At 39.2% G+C, this 16,336-nt stretch overlaps 1 protein-coding gene across 3 annotated transcripts in view; it reads left to right on the top strand.

The window, feature by feature from the left end:
* magi1b (membrane associated guanylate kinase, WW and PDZ domain containing 1b) overlaps positions 1–16,336 on the top strand; it is a 416,356-nt gene that overhangs the window by 196,667 nt on the left and 203,353 nt on the right. The window lies entirely within an intron of this gene.

The raw sequence follows: 16,336 nt of genomic DNA, 5'->3' as shown, positions 1-16,336 counted from the left end.
GTGTGTGTGTGTGTGTGTGTGTGTGTGTGTGTGTGTGTGTTTGGAGGTGGGGTGGGATGGGAAGGTGGTGGTGGTGATGTCCAGTTATGAACAAGCTGCAGTTAAGGGCTGTGTACAAATGGAGACCTCAGCCAACAACAAGTAGATGATTGGTCCAGGGATGAGTGATCAGTTTTTGATGACAAAGGTCTCCTACCTGCTGCCAGCTATTTGTCTCTCAGGTAGATGTACAGCTATACGTATGAATGTTTGTGCAGGAGCCATTGCACCTTGTAAAAGGAAGGTCCGGCCTTTCTGTCTGCAGCAAAACAAAACACGTCAATCCTGTAGAAAGCCACTTTATTTTACCCTCATTATTTGCTGTAAGCTGTGGCTTTAAACTACTAAATCAGACCCCGAAACGTCAGCTTTCCTGCTCCTATGATGCTGCTTGGCCTGCTGTGTTCATCCAGCTCTACACCTTGTTATCTCTGATGAAGTGTGTGTACCAATCACCCAGTGCCTTCTGCAAGCAAGTGCAAACACCTGGAGAAGGAAGATTCAGGAATAGCTAGTCCTGACAAGTAAAAAAAGATAATTTCAGTGGATCATCTGGACAGACACCATTGAACAGCCTTCCCAGTCTTTCCACCAGTAACACCTATTTCTTTTGTGTCTCAGTCCATCTATCTGTATGCATGGAGGTTTTTATTAAAATAACGTGGTGAGAGTTTTATCCAGTAGAGTGATATGTCGACATTTCATAGTTGTTTACCTGTACCTACAAACTAGTTGTTTTATAATAAATAGTAATTCTTGTTAAGTACAGAAACCTGGCCTGCTTTTAGTCGGCTTGTGTCTAAAAAGTCACTTGGGGAATTTTGTGTACTGTTATAAAATCTTTGACTTTTGTGATAACTCTAGGAATAACAAGACTTGATTTCCAGCCTGTCACATCACTGAGATTCAACAGTTGAAAAACACCACATCCAATATGCGCAACGGAAGCTCCCACAATCAAGAATGTGATCATTACTAGAAAACCAGATTGATATCAATTGAGAGGTAACAATTGGTAGAGCAGACAAGCAAACTCTGTTGCTTTTATACTCATTTGAAAGCACAGACTGGCCTCTGTTTAATGTCTCAGTTTCAGATTGACTGACGTGAAAAGAAGTCATCCTGTTCAGTCAGATTGCTTCAAACTGCTGTTCACCTGCAGGTAGCTTAATGATTTTTGCTACAAGTGTTCAGGAACCAGATCATGACGAAACCTTGGTTAGCATTCAGAAAATGCATATTCACGTCAAGAAAGACTTGATGGATAATGTAAGGATCATGAAGGCTCTTGGAGGAGGCAATCAATAATCCTTTGATTTTATGAAGTATTAATAATGCATATTTAGTGGAATTTTCTCAGCCTGTAAGGAATCATGGGAAACTGCATTTGCTATCCAATTTCTGAGAACCAGGCATTATCTGAATATGTAGTATTGATCAAATATGCTTAACACATCATGAGAAAACCCAGTAAACAGATGAATCTGAGCTCATCGTCCGCAGTGTGAGCTTATTGTGGTATCGAGACCTTCAGACTGAGTGACTTCTCCAAATGAGTAATGACTTTTACATTACTGCTAGTTACATTGCATTTAGCTATCCTAAAAGCAATAAAATCAAAATAAAGCCAACTTATCAATTGTATTTGACATTTTTGTAGGGCATTTCTGAAGGTCGAAATGTATATTTATCTTTTGTATGGAATGAGATGAGAAAAAATAAAATTTATTTGACACCAATTTGATGACTCGATTTTTCAAAATCAATTGGAGAATTGTATTTTTCCTTTAAGAAATTCTTACAAAAGTTTTTCAGTAAAATGTGCTGAAATATTTTCAGTCACTGTTCATGACTGCATGTGTGGAGGGTGCAGGTTCCTTGAGAGAGAGAAGCAGAATCACCCCATTGTTCACCAGTATCCACAGGAACTAGGTCAGGAGTAATAATAGGCAGGAGCTACAGAGAGGCTGTGGTCAGAAGGAAAACAATGCAAAACAACTGGTTAAACAAGTGGAGAAGGAACAATTAAAGACGACATGTTGTGATGACTGCATTGCCAATTGTCAACACTCCAATCTGGTTTGCTGTCCGGAAGTCTGTTCAATGCTTTTCACTATGTTTTCAAGATGCTAACGCATGATCGTTACACTAATAATATGAAAATGTTGAACTACTTTGCATGCAGCAGGCTTGTGTAAAGTGTTTTGGTTGTTGTTTAATAATATACATTGATCAACAAAATAAGTGTGGGGATTTATGATGTGTAGTACAGTACTGCTGAAATTATATCTTTTATTTCAAAACTGAAGAGCTATGTATAATCATTTGTTCAGGAACGCAAAGACTGTTCTAGAGAGGAGGGTGTTAAGCTTTCTCATAATATCTAAATATAAAGAAAAAAATCAATGTTCTTTTTAAAATGCATGCTGAAGAGCGTGGCTGTGTATGGACGAATATGTGTATATTTTTGCAAAGAAGTGTGATTAAAAGTGGTCTCTTAGCAATGCACTTCACTTGTACAAAAGGACTGAAAGACATGAGACCACAAGTACCCTGATTTCCCAATAAAATACTGCGGATGCTGTGAGTCAGGAAACAAAACAGAAATTGCTGGAAATGCTCAGCAGGTCTGGCAGCATCTGTGGAAAAATAACGGTTAACGTTTCGGATCTGGTGAAGGGTTCTGAGGAAGGGTCACCAGCCCCGAAACATTAACTCTGTTTTTCCTTCACAGATGCTGTCAGACCTGCTGAACTTTTCCAGCAATTTCTGTTTTGTAGCCTGATTTCCCACCTTAGTAACTCCTGCACTTGGTGAATTAATTTGATGTTTTTAATTTCATGGGTTGGTTGCTGTCATTGTTACTACAGGTTACATTAAAATTACAGTTTTATATTATTTCAAACTTACTCTGAAGCCAAATCTCTGGGCACCAAGTAATTAACAAGATTTTGGAAGTATTATATCACCTAATGTCAAAATTGATGATGACTCCTCAGTTGTTGGGCAGGTCTTGACTTACCAGTTAAATTGTGGTGTATGGTAATGTTTCTATAGGGGGTTCATACTCCTATTGCTCTGACTTCACTCATTCTACTGAAGTCTCACACAGCCTAACTTTTGAAGGGAACAGATCAATACGTACCAGCTCGCTAAGGTCTGAATAACTATGCCTGTCCAAATGTAGTTATACTTATTGCTCTCATGCAATCAACCTTCTTGTAATCTAAGAACAGTTCCTTTTCTGTAGACATTTTCTCATGGTGTATCCTCTATCACAAATTACAAGATGGGCTGAACATAAAGCAAAGATGAAGCGAGATTGATGGCAGTGAACTACCTCATACAATTCTCCCCCAGTACCCACATACTGTTAGAGTTGGCAAATACCACATGATAGCTGAGACAACAAGGCGTAGAGCTGGATGAACACAGCAGGCCAATCGGCACCAGGGGAGCAGGAAGGCTGACGTTTCGGGTCTAGACCCTTCTGGCTGAGTGGTTATCTGGGAATATACCAGATCTGATCTTCACTGACAGGTGAAGAATTCTTGATGACTCAAAAGAAATTTTTAAAATTCAAGCAAGCGTGTTTGCCATTTTCAGAGCATCACTGCTTTGAGATGCTGTCAATCAGCAACTGAAATGATTCGCCAACACAGAGAGAGAGAGGGAGAGAGAGAGAGAGACAGACAGACAACAACAGCCATGGAAGTGGATCAAAGATATACTCAGCACCTCAAAGGCAAAACTTCATTCAGAAACTAATAAGTGTTGGTACAAGTATGTGGGTTACAGAAAAAGTAAAAAGCCAGCCAGACTTAAAACACACAGGGGCCTCAATGAATGATACTCTGTTACATGCAATTGCATGCTGCATGAGATTATGTTCACCGTCCCCAAAGGAAAAGGAATAGCATTCTGAAAACGGTGCAAAGACCATAAAGAGAATGCAAGGAAACGTAAAAGATATTCTCACCTCTGTTGCAGCATTGACATAAGGCACCATCAGCCACTGGTCCAACAAACAGTGAAGCAACCAGAAAAGAATTGTGGATCAGGGTCACAGAAATGAAATGGCATCACAATTTAATTAAGCTGAAAATGAGCAAATTCAAAGGAATCTGCTAAGTGTCTAGCAGAAGAAGAAAATTCAGGAACAATTAGAGATTATAGTGGGAAGATTTATAAAAGCAGAAAGTTTTATTTATTTAAATGAAGTATGTTTTGAACAGTCAAAACTGGGAAAATGTCCAATTTACTTGAGAATAAATGGGAACATTTGACCACAGAAGCTGCGTATGTCATAGAAGAAGCAGGTTGCCACAATTTTGATCGTTAAAGCGGCATGAAATCCCGATAAACATTTCACAGACACTAATTGCAAAGAAACAACAAATTTAAAAATTTTGTAATACTTTGTAAATTATGACAGAACAACCAGTCATACAATTTTAAGATTTATTAGAGAATTTAAAATACAGAAGTGCAGTTGAAAAAAAAGCAAGCAAAGAAAATGCTGTAACATGCTATGCTACAGAGTCTAACAAACCTTATTGCAATAGATTTAATGCAGCCTTGGTTTTACACAGATACAAGCTTAAGGACATCAGATTAAAAACAGCAGCTATTATGTGACAGTGCCAGCACTGTGGAATAGTTTAGACTAACAGGCATAAATGATACCCAGTCAGGACAAAGGAATATTACTGCTGTAGCACTTATGGTTACTTTCATAGGATGTGCAAAGGCAGAACACCGTTCCAGAGCGGAAATAAGTCAAAGCTGTACTTGTTCAAAGGTATCAATGCTGTAACATTCTTTTGTCCTGGCTGAGCTTCATTTATGCCTGTTAGCAATGATATTCTAAGCTTTCCGGAGGGATCTTGATGTTCCAAACTTAACAAAATGTGTATATGTCTCTGTTCTTCCTGTTAACTTTAAGCTTGACACAGGTGTGTGTCACTGTTCTTTCAGATCAAATTCCATTATTGAAGGAACAGAGTCTACAGCTGACAGATGTGAAACTCTGTGGGATAGGAGAAATGGCTTACAACAAAAAAGTGGTGAGCTAGGTTATGTAACAAAAAGTGGCAGATGGACCAAACTTTCATGCCTCCCCTTTGAACAGAAAGGCTAGTGTTACTCTCAACATTATTCAGAAGTCAAAGTGTTGCAACACCATAGCAGTAAAAGTTCTTTTGAGGTGGCATGACTCAAATTGTTTACTGGATTGGACAAACTCAGTAATGACTACAAGATCATGTTAAGGAGGGTTGCTAAAGCATATGTCTCTGTGCAGGAAGATTCTGCAGTCCTCCACGACTCAAGTTCAGAAACAACTTGAAAAACAATGACGTGACTGTGTGAAATTTCCCTGGTGACCACACCAAGCAAATGGTCATCAAGCATGGTTACTGTACCCAAACAGAGTGAATATTTGCTAACATAATACAGTTCAATAAAATAATAGCTAGGGAAGTGCACACTGTGTCTACAGACAATAAGGGTATAACAAAATTATCTAACAACAGAATCTTTAGCAAACTTGACTGAAACAGGATGTCTGGCAAATACTGTTAGATAAACAATCAAGATTCCTTACTACTTCTGTCACTCCATTTGAGAGATGCTGTTTCAATAGATTGACATTTGGGATCATCGGATCTCCACATATCTACCAAAGCACCATGTCCAATATATTATCAGGCTTAGAAGAGGTCATGCGATGACATTGATACATGGGGAACCAGATGAAGAATGCAACCGTAAGTTAATGCAGCATTCAAAACCCTAGAAGTTGAAGGGCTTATTCCCAATGAAAAGTACCAATTCTCCAAAGAGTCTGTTTGCTTCGTGGGACATTCTGTTGACAAAGATGTAGTTAGGCCAGATCTGCAAAGAACAAAGTCTTTTTAGGAGTTTCCCACTCTGAAATCAACCCATGACCTGCAGAGATTTTGAGGCACGGTAAATGAGTTGGCAGAATAGTTGCTCCATTTGACAACTATACTTTAGCGACGGAAAGGGATAGGTATATACGTCAGGGCAAGAGTTATAGCTGGGGGAAAGGCAATTATGAGGCGATGAGGCAAGATTTAGGATGCACAGGATGGAGAAGGAAACTGCAGGGGCTGGGCACAATTGAAATGTAGAGATGAGGCGTGAAGGCTCAGTTAGGGCGCTTGAGAGTTACAAGTTAGCCAGGAAGGACCTAAGGAGAGAGCTAAGAAGAGCCAGGAGGGGACATGAGAAGTCTTTAGCAGGTAGGATCAAGGAAAACCCTAAAGCTTTCTATAGGTATGTCAGGAATAAAAGAATGACGAGAGTAAGATTGGGGCCGGTCAAGGACAGTAGTGGGAAGTTGTGCGTGGAGTCCGAAGAGATAGGAGAGGTGCTAAATGAATATTTTTCGTCAGTATTCACACAGGAAAAAGACAATGTAATCGAGGAGAATGCTGAGATACAGTCTATTAGACTAGACGGGATTGAGGTTCATAAGGAGGAGGTGTTAGCAATTCTGGAAGGTGTGAAAATAGATAAGTCCCCTGGGCCGGATGGGATTTATCCTAGGATTCTCTGGGAAGCTAGAGAGGAGATTGCAGAGCCTTTGGCTTTGATCTTTATGTCGTCATTGTCTTCAGGAATAGTGCCAGAAGACTGGAGACTAGCAAATGTTGTCCCCTTGTTCAAGAAGGGGAGTAGAGACAACCCTGGTAATTATAGACCAGTGAGCCTTACTTCGGTTGTGGGTAGAGTGTTGGAAAGGATTATAAGAGATAGGATTTATAATCATCTAGAAAGGAATAATTTGATTAGGGATATTCAACACGGTTTTGTGAAGGGTAGGTCGTGCCTCACAAACCTTATTGAGTTCTTTGAGAAGGTGACCAAACAGGTGGATGAGGGTAAAGCGGTTGATGTGGTGTATTTGGATTTCAGTAAAGCATTTGATAAGGTTCCCCACGGTAGGCTATTGCAGAAAATACGGAGGCATGGGATTGAGGGTGATTTAGCGGTTTGGATCAGAAATTGGCTAACTGTAAGAAGACAGAGGGTGGTGGTTGATGGGAAATGTTCATCCTGGAGTTCAGTTACTAGTGGTGTACCTCAAGGATCTGTTTTGGGGCCACTGCTGTTTGTCATTTTTATAAATGACCTGGATGAGGGCGTAGAAGGATGGGTTAGTAAATTTGCGGATAACACCAAAGTCGGTGGAGTTGTGGATAGTGCGGAAGGATGTTGCAGGTTACAGAGGGACATAGATAAGCTGCAGAGCTGGGCTGAGAGGTGGCAAATGGAGTTTAATGCGGAAAAGTGTGAGGTGATTCGCTTTGGAAGGAGTAACAGGAACACAGAGTACTGGACTAATGGTAAGATTCTTGGTAGTGTGGATGAGCAGAAAGATCTCAGTGTCCATGTGCATAGATCACTGAAAGTTGCCACCCAGGTTGGTAGCGTTGTTAAGAAGGCGTACAGTATGTTAGGTTTTATTGGTAGAGGGATTGAGTTTCGGAGCCATGAGGTCACGTTGCAGCTGTACAAAACTCTGGTGCGGCCGCACTTGGAGTATTGCATACAGTTCTGGTCACCGCATTATAGGAAGGATGTGGAAGCATTGGAAAGGGTGCAGAGGAGATTTACCAGGATGTTGCCTGGTATGGAGGGAAGGTCTTATGAGGAAAGGCTGAGGGTTTTGAGGCTGTTTTCATTAGAGAGAAGAAGGTTAAGAGGTGACTTAATAGAGACATACAAGATGATCAGAGGATTAGATAGGGTGGACAGTGGGAGCCTTTTTCCTTGGATGGTGATGGCTAGCACGAGGGGACATAGCTTTAAATTGAGGGGTGATAGATATAGGACAGATGTCGGAGGTAGGTTCTTTACTCAGAGAGTAGTAAGGGCGTGGAATGCCCTGCCTGCAAAAATAGTAGACTCGCCTACTTTAAGGGCATTTAAATGGTCATTGGATAAACATATGGATGATAATGGAATAGTTTAGGTTAGATGGGCTTCAGATTGGTTTCACAGGTTGGCGCAACATCGAGGGCCGAAGGGCCTGTACTGCGCTGTAATGTTCTATGTTCTATGTTCTATAAGTAAACCCTTTAAGCAACTTCTCAAGAAGGTACAAAGATGATGCTGGGACTCACCATCAGGAGGATACTTTCCAGAAGATCAAATATATGCTGATGTCTGTAGATATCCTGACCACTATAGTCCATCCTTTCCAACAAACATAGACTTGGATGCTTTGATTACAGCATTGGAAGTGTGTTGTCCAGGAGCAACCAGATGATGTCAGAAACACAATGTATTATGTGTCTAAAACAGTCAGACGTGGGGGTATGTTATGCAGTTGTAAAGAAGGAAAATCTCTCAGCCTCATGAATGTGAAGGTGATTTTCAGATTATATGTTGACCTGCAAGTGCTCATAGGGATGTAAACCACTGGTCTCCATAATAGATAAAAACATTTAGAAAGAATGTCTCCATACGTACATAGGTATTAACTTCAACCTATAAGATTTGCTAATGAGACAAAATATGCACAGGTGCAGCTACAAACACTGGCAAATGCACTCAAGTGCAGACTTAGTGTCGACAGCTTTACTATGAATAATGAAGAATTGTTGGTCAGATTGAATTGCAAGCTCAAGCCACTGTGCTAGAGTGGCCAGCAATGCAAAGCAGGCTCAATCAATTACAGCAGGATCAAAAGAAAGGCTCAGAATGTATTAATGTCATTCATTATAATTGCGCTGAAGGTTGGCTGGACCAAAGCCTCGGTATATTGGTCATGAAGACTTATTTTGGGCATTGCCTGCATTTCACAATTATAGGTGACTTGCTGGTATTAGAAAGGCTGATCATTGGAGTTTCATTGTGGCGACACTGAGAAGTAACCAATTATAGAGCCAGGACCGACACATCCCTCCTACCACCACAATGATCTCAAAGGAGACTGAGGATATCATAACTGAATGTAAATCTTGGGCTATTCACAGACCTAAACAAGAGCCGCTAATGCCCAGTACTTTCACCTCCAGTCCATGCAAATGGGAAAAGATCGCTTTGTTTGATGGGTGTTCTTACCTTTTGCTGTGGAGATGAAAAACTTGTCCACCACCACCACCGCTGAGGTAGTTGTCTGGGTCTTGCATAAACTGTTAAGTATGCATGAAATTCTTATGTGGTTGTGTCAGACATTGGACTGCAGTTTGCTAATTAGTTTTTCAGCCCGTTCACTGCTAGTTTTTGGCTTCAAATAAGTAACGTGGTCAAAAAGATAGCCACAGTGGAGAAACGCAGTGTGGGATCCAGGCGGTTTAATCCTTTTTGAAGAAAAATGCTGACTTAAATACCGCCATGTTAAATTACTAAACAGCTCAATATTAGTGTGGCTTATCACCATCAGAATTGCTGGTGGGGAGGAAACTGAAGAATCAACTCCATCTCCCACGAAGGAGGCAGACTGGACAGCTGAGTTCACGGGACTGATAAGAAAAATGGTTCTAGAAACTTTTTATCACAAGCAGCAGTCTACTCCCTATAATGGTTGTCGCTATGCAAGATGGTCACAGCTGGGCCTTGTGCAATGGGTGTGGATAGAGGACCCAAACAGAAATAGTTCAGTTGTCAATAATCCAGAATGCCAAGCTAATGTTTTGGGGCTACAGGTTTGAATTCAATAAAAATCTGGCCTAATGACAATCGTGTAATCGCTGCTAATTGTTGTTTTTTTTAAAAAAATGTTTATTAATGCCCATTTGGGAAAAAAATCAGGCCTGCCTGCTGAGTTGTAATATGCTCAAATACCATGGACAGGAATCAACATCCTCATTTGCAAAAAAGGCCTAGGGTGTCCAAGTGACCCAAGCATCAAACTGAGTGAGAGTATGCCTTCCACTCCACCTGTCTAATTCCTGCCTTGGTTTAAAAAAAAAACCCTCTATTACCAGATTCAGTGACACAGCTTTACACTAATAGTGATCTCACCACACAGCAATTGAGAAAACTAGCAATAGTTGTAAAGAAAGACTTGAAAAGAAACCTTAGACAAAATCAAGGATTAGTAAGGGAGCAGGGATGGTCGATGGTAAGGCAGATGTCACATACTGTCCTACGTTGTCAATTGTATTGACAACATTGATAATTTCAACAGAGTACGTTTCAATATATTCATGCACTGAGTATTCTTTGTCTCAACCAGCTCTGCATGTGACTAGTCATTGACTTGAATTCTGACACATGGAATTACATTTTAGGGCATGACTGAACTGTGAATTTAGTTGCCAAGCGCCGTTAATTTTGTTTAATGCAATATTTTGAAATTAACTAACTATTTGTCTTCTATCCAAAGCAATGAAAATACAATGTAAATATAATGGGTTAAATTTACTCTTAATTTCTGGCACCTGAAATTTGGTGAATTATGTATTAAAATATACTGATTAAAATTACAGTGCAATTTTTAGTAAGGAAAGAGTGGCCATGAAAATATCCAATGGTTGACAAGTGGTAGTTAGTCTGTCTAATGGACGGATTTCAATGGCTATTAAATACTTTACAAAGAGAATCCAGGTCAGATGTTGATGGATGCTTTTGTGCATTCAGAGATTTCTAAAAGCATGTTGAACAAAGATTGAGATTGATAATAAGCGTGTAAGTGTGGCTGTTAAATTAACTTCTCTTATTGGATTTGGAAGCAAATGGATGCGCAGGTTGTGTGACATTTAATATCAAATGAAGTCTTCATATCAGTCTGTAAAGATTGTTGTTGCACAGTTCTACAGAAGTACAGGTTCTCATAAAACCCTTACAGCTGATTGACATTAGAAAATAATGGATGAGAAAACCTATCAGGCCATTTAATTTCCAGAAGCCCAATTCAACCATTCTTCCTTTCATAGTGGTCAGCTGCTCCTTCTCACACTGGCAACCAGACCTTCAGCTTTTTATGCCCTAAGCTTTTGAAATCATCTTAAAACCTTTCTTCCTCTCTCATCTTTTAAGATATTCCATGTTTGTATATGTGGTGAACATGTCCCTACTGTGAGCATGCAATATTTTCAAACGCCAGTTCTGCCAGCATGGTATCGTGTGGTCATGTGTGCTGGAACCAACTGGGTTTCCGTGGGTAGAATCACCATTGCTATTAGTCTAACTTAGTGATACCGAACAGTGAATGTTGCCCACAAGAAGTCTTCAGCAGAAGACAGACTCAACCTTGAAAAATAGATTATAAGTATATAATACTTAATATCTTGTTACATTACATCCAAGATACAGGTGAATTTTTGATAAGACCTGAGGTTAGACTTAAGAATAAGCAGCAGTTAACAGCAAATGCACAACAGGACTGGACAGTACAGGTGAGTTCTTCCCAGGAATATGTCCTTAATATTCTGATAGGTGGATCTTATCTTACGATATCAGTTAACCCTCTCATGTACTAACTGCCTTAACACTTTCAACCTAATACGAAAGCAAAGATGTTGGAAACCTGAAACAAAAATAGGAAATGAAGAATATTCTCAGCAGGTCTGGCAGCATCTGTGGACAGAGAAATGTTTCAGCTGGAGGAACTTTGATTAACAACCAGAGATCTTTCCTCAGAATAGTTCTGACGAAGGGTCACAGGACCCAAAACGTTAACTCTGATTTCCCTTCACAGATGCTGCAAGACCTGCTGAGCTTTTCCAGTAACTTTTGTTTTTGTTTCTGATTTACAGCTTCCGCAGTTCTTTCGGAGCATTCATTAAAATCAGTTCTCAGGAAATTTTGCAGGTGGAGATGCAATGAGTGTAAGAACTCAAGGATACTGTTCCCTTCATGTGGATTATACACACAAACTCATGGTAGACTTTATATTTGTTAGATGCTGGGACAAGTAAACCGTTCGGCTGAAATCTACAAAGTGTTAGCAGTCAGCTACAGTAGTGTCATTTAACACAGAGCTGAGGTGAAACTGATCTATTATGACATTGCAAACAAACAAACATGGTACTTATTTAACAAAAGATGTTAAAACAGGCTGGTGTACTGAAAGACTTTGTGACCAGCAAATTTGTGAAATTGATTATTAGAATTAAATCCAAGTACCAACCCAGTGCGTGGCAGCTATAATGGATTAAGAAGGAACAAATCCAGCATTGTCTTTGTTCCTTTTCAGAAACTACCATCTAAATAAATGTTCTAAACTTCCCCCTCACCCCTTCCCCATCCCCGCACGATAAAATAGGTAGACTTCCAGAAGGTCACAAATAAAGTGTCACAGGAATGGCTTTGCTGCACAGGCTTAAAGTAGTGAGTATTGGAGATTGATAAACAATTGGCTGAAAGTGAGGAATTAATGAACGGTTGTTAAGGAGGTGATGCTGAATTAAGAAAATGGATTGACAAGAATGTGCCAGAGGTTGGTGTTGTAACCTCCTCCCTCCCTGCTGAAATTGCTCTTGACTACACGAAAATACAGAAGATTTGAATTTAGCAGCAAGGTAAGTTGGCTAAATTCACAGATAATTTAAACAAAACAGGGGGTCATGGGGTCTAGTACAGTGCACTAAAGTAACTGAGCATTAATTTTGAACAGAAAGCAAACTGAACAACGCTGCCATATACTGTAGCTATGTGAGTAAATCAGTGAGGGGAGTCTTGGAGCAAGATTCTCAAAGCAGCCCATCATCCGTAAGACATAACTAGGGAAACTCACCATTACCATGGAAGGCTGCAGCTCCAACAACACTCGAGAAGCTTGACACTGTCTAGGACTTGATTAGTACCTCATTCACCATCTTGAACATTCATTCCTTCCACCATGCAGTTTCCATTATCTACAAGATATACTGTAGCAATTCACCAAGGTTCCTTTGATAACACCTTCCAAATCGGCAATTTGTGTAACCTGGACAAACAGGTGGGCTGATCCTTGGGAACATCACCCCCTGCAAGTTTTTCTCCAACCATCCTGATGTGGATCTATTCCATTGTTCCTTCACTGTAACTGGGTAAAAACAGTGGAACTCCTGACCTAACAGCAATGGTTCAAAAAGATGAACCACTGTCTCGTGGTCGCTTAGGGATGAGCCATAAATTCTGGCTTTGGTACTGGGACTCACATTCTGTGAACAAATGATCAAGAACGTAGAGCGTGTTCTCATCCTATGGATGTTTTTTATACAGGCTGTATCATGAACATCATGTTCAGTTGTGATCAACCAAATAAAAACCTTGAAGGCCACACAGGAACTCCATATTGTTAACCTGCTGCATTAGAGACATGAGAGATCAAAAGCTGAATGATTTAGCCTTGAATAGACATGAATGGGAGGGGACTTTACTGAGTTCGTAATGTTATTTGGAATAGGAAATGTAAAACTGAAATACAACTTTTCAAAGTAAACCAAAATTACAGGTGAATGATTATAAGTACAAACTAATGAAAGGTAAGTTGAAGATTGAAATCAAGAAGGACTTGTCTATATAATATCCAGTGTAGTTACCTGGGTAAGGTAGTGGAGGGTAAACATGTCAGTTACTTATTGTGATAAGGTGCTTGGAAAATTGGCACAATAAGTGAAGTTGTAATACTGACCTACAATGATCCATGAAATTTTAAAGAATAAGACATCATCTTCTATTTATTGCATTCAATATAATCCATGTATTGCCGGTCTTCCAGTCTTTTTTTTTAAGGTATGGACATGTCACATTTACAAGAAAATTTATCAGTCAAAATATTAGTCATTGTGGGAAACTGGAGCACAGACTCGAGCTAAGCTTGGGACTAAGTTTGGAGGAAAGAATATACTTTTATTGAATTCTTCAGCTCAAATTCATTTTTATATGTTTGAAGAAACTTCTCTTTTGGTGTTAATATGTTTTTAATTGAATGCAATAAAATTACTGGAATGTTTTGCTGTGGAGGCCTTTTTTCTCCTGTGAACTTCTTAAATCATGGTTTGTGTTTTCTGTGTTGTAATTATGTGATTATGGTGTTTTATCAAAGTGTTTCTTGTGATCTTCGTTATGCTATGGGGGTCTAGTAAAAGCTGACAGTGTTATTTAAAGAAAAGTTAGATTTGAATGTCGTAACATATTTTGTAACTTCTCAGTGTAACTATGTATTTGAGGTCCAACTTTCTCTGCTTTGTTCTTCCATGGAAAATGCTTTCCATCTAACTGTAGTGTAACAGCTTAGCCTCAAATTGATGATGATAACTTCGACAAAGTATCACATCAGCCATTTTTGTTTCTCCTTCATACATCAATGCGCAAAGTTTTATTTCTTCTCTCTCATAATACACACATTCATCTTGTAGTGAACTGACTGAAATGAAATGCGAGGAATGGACGGAAAAAATTTCTTAAAATTGGTTCAGGTTTTGTGGTTGTTATTTTCCAAAATCGCATAATTTCAATCTGACAAAATTGTGACAAATGGCCAGTCACATGAAACATAACTCTCGTTCCTTCTCCATGGATGATGCCTGATTGGCTGAGTATTTCTAGCATTTTCCATTTCTATTTCAGACTGCTAGCATCTGCACTAATTTGTTTTTGCAACATTATTATTCTGTTAATTAAATGCTACTACCCTGAAGGTAATGAATATAATGATTTTGTTTGTTGCTTTCTTGTAATGTGGATGTTCTTGGCACGGTCGAGTACTTGTACAAGTTCTATATCTGATAATAAGCCAGGTGTTGGTATGCTCTAAAGCCTTTATCATTTCAATTCTACGAAGTCGCCTCATGTTTCACAATTATGCAGTTACTAAAGTAAATGTAGCTGAACCAAAATATTTCAGTAAAATATAAAATCTGGTTTTCTTGGTCCTTGAAACCCTTTATGCATGCTTTGTATCTCACTTTTACCATCAGTTTGTACAGTGTCCTGTATGAGACCAGAGGAAGTAACTCTTAAGTTTGTATGATGCAAGACCAACCATTGTGGGAAATTAGAAAATGACTGGTTACTAGATTTCTTTTGAAAAAAAAACAAACATTCCTGCTGAATACCTTGTGTATGAAGGGAAAAATAAGCATATCTGCTTATTATGCTGTTTTGATGAATGATCTCCCTGTAACACAGTCAAGACATGGCTTCTGCAGATATTTGCAACATTTTATTAATGTGCTAGCTGTACACCTCACCAATCTAGTTGTAAATCAGATAAAAAGAGGATGTTGTCAGAATACAGTAAGGTTAGAGATTGGATGGCTATTACAAGTTTCAGGTTGTGGACTGAGCAACTTATCAAAAAAATGCGGTGCTGCCTGTTTGAATCATGTTGTGTTCTGCTTTCACCTTTCTGTTTGTATATTTATGTTTATTCTGGGGCATTTTAAGGTATACATTTATTGATGTTTAATTGAAGTTGAAACTTGGACGGATGATCATACACAGAGGGTTATTATCCGACGTTATCTTAATCCTTCTGAGACATGACCTTCGATCCTAACCCTCACTGATGAATGAAATTTTCTCTTCGTCAGTTGTCTGTAAAGTGTTGGCTCAGTTTTCATCCAGTTTCTACTACACATAGTCCACACTACACAACTACACAGAAATTGACACTAATTTGGATGTCTTAACTTGGTGAAGCTTTATGGTCAATGCGTTGAAGTTTAACATAGCCTGCTAAATGCTTCAGTGAATAGATATCCAGGAAGAGACATAGAAATGAGAAATGTCCCAAGATCAATTGTTGGTCTATGACAAGTGAATTGTGCTCAGAAATATACGTACCACCTACATAAGTAAGGGGAAAATATTTGTATTATCTATTGCTAATCAGTATTCAATGATCTGTGCCAAAGAATATTGACATGTTCGTTTGCATTGGCTATAATAAAGTGAATTGTTTCTGTTAGTGTAATTGTTAAGCCTGCTGTTCACTGCCCTTTTGTTTCTAAACATCCATGCTGCAGTCACTGTTTAGGCCTATGTATGTCATATAACAACTAAACTGAGCTGATTGAATTTGGGAATGGAACTGGGGAAGAATTTGTTTGTTTGTGTTTCGGTACACATGACAATAAAATCAATGAAAAGCTTTGTTTACGAGCGGTACAGGCAGATCACAGCAAGCAAAGGATGTACAGATCAAAAAGACTTCGAGGCATTCAGGTTACATTGCAGGTTACATTATTTGAGGCTAAAGTCTATTCAACAGTCTGATAATGGCTGGAAAGAAGCTGTTCCTGAACCTGCTGGTGCGTCTGTTCAGGCTTCTGTGTCTTCTGCCTGATGGAAGAGGTTGTAGAAGATCATTACCAGGGTGCAACGGGTC

Source organism: Rhincodon typus, chromosome 16 (genome assembly GCF_021869965.1).
Source record: "Rhincodon typus isolate 14 chromosome 16, sRhiTyp1.1, whole genome shotgun sequence".
In the NCBI taxonomy this organism is placed as follows: Eukaryota; Metazoa; Chordata; class Chondrichthyes; order Orectolobiformes; family Rhincodontidae; genus Rhincodon; species Rhincodon typus.
The sequence above is the reverse complement of the archived record's forward strand: the minus strand, read 5'-3'. Positions and strand labels throughout refer to the sequence as shown.